The following is a 9,089-nucleotide window of genomic DNA, read 5'->3' on the forward strand; positions in this document are numbered from 1 at the left end:
GGAATGATTTAAAACTGTAACAACTCATTGTGTAGAGTTAAATAGAATCAAATATCCAGCTTTTAAATTCCAATGTATGTATTTAAAGATTCTGAACCAAAAATATAATTTAAGTTACTTAATTTCCACACACTAATTAAATATGGTTAAGTGCCTTATTGCCTATGGAAACTTCTAAACAAGATATACCTACTTCAGTAACATGAATTAACATGAAGTATAAATTTTGTTGCAAGCAGTCCATTCCTTCTGATAAGTAAGAATTATATATTTGCTGACTTTACAACAAAAGTTATCATTTTTGTTCTTTACTGAAACATTGTTTAACCTGTGAGTAGAGACTACCCAAAGACAAAATATTTGAAAGTCAAGTCCGGTGACTTGACGTCTATATTTATCTATTTTTTTCCTCCTTAAATATTCTTTACCCAACCTTTGAAGGAGGAGTTGAAGCTTTCCTTATATAATTTCTCCACATGCCCTCTCTGCCATCTTTCTTTTTAAAAGAGCAGTGATCCCTAACCAATTCTAATCTTCCCAAACTCCACATGCGAATGTGCAATCTGACCACCACCTTCAACTAGTTTCTGTTCCTCATCACTCACATCCAATCTTTCACCAGATACACCTGAATCCTGTCATTTTAATAAGGCTTAAATCCACCTTTTATCACTGGGTCTTCCTCCTGTCTTTCCAAGGCTAAATGCACTGGCTACAACTCTTTCCTCCACTCCAGCCTGCTGTCAGATTTGTTTCCAAAAATATGACCTATCTCACCACATCCCATCACAGATTCTAAATTTGCAATGCCTTTTTACTGTCGACAGAATTTAATTCAATTTCTTTATTATAAGCCTTTAGAAAATCAAGCTTTAGCTCCTATCTAACTTAACATTTTCTCATATCAGTCAAATGATTTAGATTCAGAAAACATGTCATGAGTGATTTACCAAATATCTCATTTGTTTTCATGAACCTTTATATATATATCTCATTTTGGAAAAACTGGAGAACTGATCCTATCTCCAACTCCCTACCCCCTTTTCTTTATTTCCTAAGTGTGTTCTGGTACTTTCTGTAATTAGAAAAAAAAATCATCTTGATAAAAATAATCACAAATTTACCAAAAAAATTTGAAGTTGAATACTTCCAGAGCGACTCCAAGGATGTTCCAGATTTAATACAGCATACATGCTCAGTATTCATCATTACAAGAAAAAAAACTTCATATAAATGGATATCCAGACTTAATGAGAAAAAAATGACTTACCCACAATGACACAGGTACTATTCCTTTTTGAAGTTAGTTTAGTAATAATAGGGGCTAATACCTTGTCTATTCAATGAGATAGTTCTTCAAATAGCCCTTAAGTCAGACCTATATATAAACAAAAAACAGATCATGCTGCGTAGAATTTTGATTGACACTCAGTGATGGTCAAAATAATCTAGTTTTGTTGGTTGGTGAGTTGGTGGATGCAATGCATCCAGGCATTCAAACAGACTGAATATTTTTCAGTTCTATAGCCTGCTTATTCAGAGGAACTTAAGTTGGCCAAAAATGCGACCAGTCTTTGAAACTCAAAGATGTGATCATAAAACTGTATGAACTCATTTGTTCAAATCAGTATTAGTACTTGTACTAATTAGTCTCAAAATTGGCCACATTTTGGCCTACACCTCAAAAGAATCAGCTGGGTTTTGTTTTGTTTTCAACCGGACATCTTGGAGAGATTACCTGGTTAAGTTTTAAATCGAGGTCAGTTTTATTTATCCAACTTTACTGACAACAGAGAAGTGTTTTTTTTTTATTAAATAATGTAATGTTTTGTTTTTTTTTAAGGATTTTATTTACTTATTTATTGGAAAGAGATATAAAGAGAGCAGGGGAGGGGCGCCTGGATGGCTCAGTTGTTAAGTATCTGCCTTCAGCTCAGGCCATGATCCCAGGGTCCTGGGATGGAGTTCTGCTAGGCTCCCTGCTCCGAGGAGAGCCTGCTTTTCCCTCTCCCACTGCCTGCTGCTCCCCCTACTTGTGGTCTCTCTCTCTTTGTCAAATAAATAAATAAAATCTTAAAAAAAAAAAAAAAAAAGATAGAGAAGAGTGCCTGGGTGGTTCAGTTGTTAAGCATCTACCCTCAGCTCAAGTCATGATGCCAGGGTCCTGGGACTGAACCCAGCGTCAAGCTCTCTGCTCAGCGGGAAGCCTGCTTCTCCCTCTCCCACTCCCCCTGCTAGTGTTCCCTCTCTCGCTGTGTCTCTCTCTGTCAAATAAATAAATAAAAATCTTTTTAAAAAATAAAAAATAAGAAAAGATAGAGAGAGAACAGGGGAAAGGGCAAAGGGAGAGGGACAAGCAGACCCTGAACTGAGTGCAGAGCCTGAACATAGGGCTCAGTCTCACAACCCAGAGATAACTACCCGAGCTGAAATCAAGTCAGGTGCTTAACCAACTGAGTCACCCAGGCTCCCCAACAACAGAGAAGTTCTTAATCTAGACTCTCTAGATGATGAAACCTAAATACCTTTTAGTCATGGGACATATCTTATTCAAGAAGGGTTTATTCCGAAGTTGAGTTATCTTCTGCCAAAAGCAAGACTGTGTGCAGAAAACGAAGGGAACAGATAAGGAAAGCGTCATGAGACCTCTAATGTCTATACACACCAAATGTAAGGACCCAATTTTCCCAGCATGTATCTCACTTAGGCCAAGCAATTCTCATCAACTTCAAAGGGAGAAATGTGCATCCACAGATCCAAGTTTGCAGTACCCAGGGCTTACTCAGCGGGAATACATACTATAATTTCTGGTCCCAGGCTTCATTTTTTAGTCCAAATCAACTCAGCTGGATTTTGAAACTTTAGTTCTTGCAAATTATCAACTATCCCTTAAAATATCAAATCTACTTGGCTTTATTTTACACATCGATCCTGTTGATTACTTAGGATAAGCCATAGTATGGGTTTGTACATTGACATGGAAGACTTGTAATATAGAGCAACATGCTATACTACTGTGTAGCATTATAGTATCAAATTACCAAAATTTTTTCTGGAAGTGATCTTATGCATAGCAAAGAGAGAATAAGGAGATATAGTTTGCCATTCTGCTGTTCAAAAAATTTTTAAATATAATTCTGTTTACAAGTACTATTTTTCAGGTTTAATTTGATACTTTACTACCAGATAAATTATCTTCTAATGTAATTACTTTTATATGATAATTATGATCGTGAAAGTCTACAAAGAGATTAAAGGGCATTTTCTAAGAAATAGATGTCTGGATTTAAACTATGTAATTTTTCTGCTTATAGTTTTGGTGTTATCAATTAATTACTATCATTATTATTATTACCATTATTAAATAGTTATGAAGTGGGACGTATAGAAATAACCTTTACAAATAGCTGAGGCTTTAGGTCTAAAATATTTTTATTTTTATTTTTTTTAAGATTTTATTTATTTATTTGACAGACAGAGATCACAAGTAGATGGAGAGGCAGGCAGAGAGAGAGAGCAGAGGAAACAGGCTCCCTGCTGAGCAGAGAGCCTGATGCAGGGCTCGATCCCAGGACCCTGGGATCATGACCCAAGCCGAAGTCAAGTGCTTACCTGACTGAGCCACCCAGGTGCCCCTAAAATATTTTTAATCACAGATTTCAAAAGTTGACACAGTATATCCCTGTTATCTTTTTTTTAGTATTAGTTTTGACTCACTCTAGCACTTTATACACATCAGCACCTGTGCCCATTTAGCAAAGAATTTCAGTACAAATCATTTCTGAATTGAATAGACATCTCTAAGAAGCATTACAATTGTTGCAATATTTTTAGAAACCGAAAACAAGGAAATAAACAACTTCAGTAAAAGTGATTTAAATAACAAATAACGTATCTTTATAAACAGCTTATCTCCTTGAGAACAAAGAATAAACAAGGAGACAAGGGTTTTTTTTTTCTCTTTCCACTATTAAAGCAGATCACAATATGAATGGGTGAAATGTCATGAATAATTGGAGAAAATCACAGAGTAATCTTCTGCAAAAACATCTGATTTATTTAAATTGTCGCTGTTTGTCTTATTAGAACCTTTATTTAACCTTGTTATCCACAATGCAGTATTCAAGATGGTTTATCAAAAATATACTTTGGAACTAACCATATTTTGAAAATTTTGACTTTCTAGGATGTAAGCTACGGTAATGTAAACCTCCTGTGACAGCTGTCTTAATTGGGACCTAATTAATTGACATTGCATTACACCGAAATGCCTGTGAAAACCAATGTTTTGAATCTAAAACAACAGTAAATAAATCAAGGCTTTGAAACATTCTGTTAATAAATTTAAGCTCAGGTTTCTGGTCAAGACGATCAACAAGCTTTCCATGACTAGATTCATCTCGATGCAATAAATATTCATTTAATATCCCCTCCTCACAAACCTAGCCACATACCACCCATCTCTCATGATAATGATTCAGGGCCTCATCCTATGATTTTTCCATCCATGTTCTTTCTTTCCAGATAATCCTATTTCCTTGTAGACTACTGCACAGATTTCAAGGCTTAGCATGTATCTAGCACTGTTCTAAATGCTGTACAAACATTAACCCTTTAAGTGCCCATAACCACCTTGTGAGGTAGGTACCATTATTTTCCCGACCTCATATATGAAGAAATGGAGGCACGGACAGGCAAAGTAACTGTTCTAGGGTTACCCACAGCTATAAGGATTTGCCCATATTCTCTACCAAGCCCTGATTAAACAGAATTGATTTGCTCATAGTATCGTCTTCAAGTCAGATGCATTTATATAAAATATAAAATTCTAGCCAAGAGATATTTGTAACATAAAAACATACCAGCATGGTAATATGTAAATAATGGCTAGGAGAAATTAGAGAGAACAAAGCACTATGGAGATCTCTGCGGTCTAACATTAACCAAAATGAAGCTGTGGCAGGGGAGAAAAGGATGGATGAAAAAGAAGAGAAAAAAGATGGGTCATTGCTCTAAGTCTAAGTGATTAGAAAAATCTTGATAATATTTACAGCAAAAAGGATGTAAATGTTAGCTATTGCTTAAGGGCTAATGGGACGGCATGATTTTAGACATGTTGAGTTGGATTTAGCCAACAGGAAAACAAATGGAAGGAGCATATGGGCACCTGCTTGAGTATGTGAGGAGATGAATGCCAGACATTGTAGTGATACACCCACTCCAAGTTGAGATCTTTATAGATCTGGGAGCATTAAACAGCCTAGTGGATTAAGCCCTGGTCCAGCAGGTTTGGTCAAGCTCTCTACCAAACCAAACGCACAAGTTCTGGACAAATAAATCTCTTACACAGATAAGTTTCCCAATGAATAGTGAGAAGAGTTTACTTTCTTTACAAATATGACTAGCTACCAACCTGGTACTCCTGGGCGGGGATGCCCTAGTCGCTAAGGTCTTTCCCTAGAACACCAGCACCAATTCACAGAGATTTGCCAGCCCTACCGTGTCCCAATAGGTGTTGTGGTGCTGTTTGCCTCCTGACACCCTCCTTTGACTTGGCATCTCACAAACTTGGTCTCAACAGTTTTCAGTGATTAGTGAAGTGGTTTCTTTGGGTCAAACCAGGGAAACAGGGGCAGATATTTTTCAAGACTATTCACTTTTCTGCATTCCCACCTCTTACCATCTTAATTCCACCAGAGTGGTCTTTCTAAACCAAAAATCAACCAAATCACTCTTATTCAGTGGTTTCCTTTAGGAAGTCTTTAGATAATATCCAGAACCATAAACATGAATTGTATGCCCCCTCATGGCCTTGTCCCTCTTGGCCTTAGCCCTTTCTATTGTCTCTTCATTCCAGTGGTACTGAACTATGTGTAGCTCCCTAACTATGCCATGCTCTTTCTTTCCTCGGGGCCCCTGCGTGTGTTTATCTCTATCTCCAGAATACACCTCCTACACATACGCACACCCAAATCACAGGCACCTTGCCTCTCCAACACCAATGCTATGTCTTAGTTTTGCTGCTGCTTCTTTCTGGAATTCTTCCCATACTACCCTCAAGACTGGGCTAAGTGGCCCTCATCACACTCTTATTCATTTTTATGTCTCTGTGACCAGTCTGAAGCAAAAACTGTATCTTGTTTGGCACCTTCCCTCTTCTGCATACTCCCCCTTACCCCAGCACTGAGCACACTGGTTTATTGTGGGTGCTCAGTACCTATATATTTGCCACATGGATGGCCAGAAGAGCCTACAAGTCCTAAGAGGGACATTATCTGTTTGGCTAAAGAGACCATATGATGCCACTGGTTCTAGAATGTGACCCTCTCCCCACCCCACCAATTAATTAATGTATCTCACATTCTTGAGATCCTCTAGATCTTTGCTACTCATTGTGGTCTGGAGACCAGCAGCACTGGCATTACCTGGACCTTGTTAGAAATATACAATCTCGGACTTTCTCCTGGAACTCCTGGATCAGAATCTGCATTTCTACAAGGTCCCCTGGTGACTTGTATGCACAGTAATATTTGAGAAACTCTGCTCAACATAACATTGCTGGGGGTGCCTGGGTGACTCATTCCTTAAGTCTGCCTTTGGCTCAGGTCATGATCCCAGGGTCCTGGGATCAAGACCCGCATCAGGTTCCCTGCTCAGTGGGAAGCCTGCTTCTCCCTCTCCCACTCCCCCTGATTGTCTTTCCTCTCTTGCTGTGTCTCTCTCTATCAAATAAACAAATAAAATCTTTAAAAAAAATAAATAAAAATAAAAAAGATAACATTGGTGGTTCTTTCCTCAGAAAGCTGGTAATCCATTTTCTTGAGAGAAGGAATGCAAATGCCTGGTTTCCAGTGCTCCCAGAGGCGAGGAATTATTTTTGCCATAATCCATGTATACACCAACCTTGCCTGTCCTTATGTGTTTGAAATAAGTCACTCTGCATGGCAGGGGCCCTTCTATCTCAAAAGGAATTCTTTTTTTTTTTTTTTAAAGATTTTATTTATTTATTTGACAGACAGCACAAGTAGGCAGAGAGGCAGGCAGAGAGAGATGAGGAAGCAGGCTCCCTGCTGAGCAGGGAGCCCGATGCGGGGCTCAATCCCAGGACCCTGGGATCATGACCAGAGCCGAAAGCAGAGGCTTTAACCCACTGAGCCACCCAGGCGCCCCTCAAAAGGAATTCTGTTCCTGCCTCCCACTCCCCAGCCCTGGAAATCAACCACTCAGCTGGAAACAGGAACTTCTTGTCATGGCTGCTTTTGACTTCTAGACAGTGAATCCAATGTTATCAATCAGAAGAGTCTTCCCTCTCCCAGGAATGGGCCTTCTATCCCTGATGTCTGAGCAATCCTCAGCCATTGGCTGGGAGCAGCCTGTGGGAAATACAGCCTTGGAGCAAATGCAGTAATAAATTTCAGAGCACAGCAGCTGAGGCCATAGGTTAATTATGTTTCCTGAGGCTGGAGATCTGAGAGGCGCATTCTCACGGCTACCACAAAGAGTAAGGAGCAGATATAGGGAAAAAAAGGAATAATTAGTGGAGAAGAACTTGAAAAAAGCAAGAGAGAGTGGTTCTGATGTTAATAAAACCAGATGGTCACTACCTGCTTTACCAATACAGAAGAGGCACTAAATCACGCACACAAAATAACAAAATGCAGAATTGTTTGTGTTTTGGAGGAGATGTTTTGCAAAGGATCTTGGGGGGGGGAGGATTAAGACCCCTCAAGGGCATGCCTAAAACACAACAGGTGGTCACTAACCTGCCAGCTGAGAGTGAGAGTGACCTTACCATCAGGTTTTCTTTGCCCAGTAGCATATGCGACCTGGGCCTTGGCTGGCTCCAGCTCCAGCTCCAGCACCTAGTCTCTTTAAACAACAGTGTAAACAACAATACAAAGGAAAGCGGTGTGAAGACATATTCAGCTAAAGTATAAACCTCCCGGGGATTCCAAACTCTGAGACTAAGATGCAAAGCCATGCTGATTCCCTGACCTCAGAAGTAGGGCAGTTCACCTTTGAACAAGGAGAGGGATGGTGTGATGCGTTACTAGAGCAGATTAACACCAGCCTCTGATTCTCCAACACCAACTCAGTGTCCCACAATTCAAATCAATTCTGACACACATTACCTGAAGTTGGCACAGACCCTACAGGTTGAAGACTCAGTCCCACAAGACTGTCCCATAGCCACAAATGAGCTGCCAAAGCTAGCCACCTCTGCTCAGCCAACTTCCCGCTCAGGTTTGAAAATTTGACTCACAGATACCAGAAAAACATTTTACTTATGTTTGCTGGTTTATCGCCTACATTTGGTTCAAAAACAGCCAAATGGAAGAGATGCACAGGGCAAGGTCTGGGGAAGGGGTGTGTGGAAATTTTATTTCCTCTTCTGACTGCTACCTTCCAGGCGTTGAAATCTCCCAACCTCTCCTCAAGTATTCGGCCTTTCTGGTGACCAGCTCCCATCCTGAAGCTACCTAGGGGCCTGCCCTGAGTCACCTCGTTAGCATAAACTTGGGTATGGTCAAAAGGGGCTCCTCAGGAATAACAAAAGACACTTCCACTACTCAGAAAATTCCAAAGGTTTCAGGAACTCAGTGCTGGGATCCAGGGACAAAACAAACAAACAAACAAACAAACAAACAAAAACCCAATATATTTTTTATTACACCAGATACAGTCACAGATAAAGACTCAAAGAGAAATGAAATTCTCATGTGGCTTCCAGTATAATAATACAACCATCTCAAATAACTGAGTAAAGAATAGATTTAAAAAAAATAGATTGTTTAGTAAACGGTGTTGCAACAACTAGGTAGTCAAATGGGCGGTGGGGGTTTAGATCCATATTTCTCTCATGCCAAATGAAATTCTAGGTGGATCAAATATTTTTTGAAAAAAACTTACAAAGAGGGGTGCCTGGGTGGTTCAGTCCAGTAATCGACTGCCTTCAGCTCAAGTCATAATCTCCAGGTCCTGAGTTACAGCTCTGCTCAGTGGGGAGTCTGCATCTCTCTCTCTCTCCTTATCTCCCTCTGCTCCTCCCACACCACTCATTTTCTCTCTCTCAAATAAGTAAATTAAGA

The sequence above is a fragment of the Martes martes genome (assembly GCF_963455335.1).
Source record: "Martes martes genome assembly, chromosome: 6".
Classification (NCBI taxonomy): domain Eukaryota; kingdom Metazoa; phylum Chordata; class Mammalia; order Carnivora; family Mustelidae; genus Martes; species Martes martes.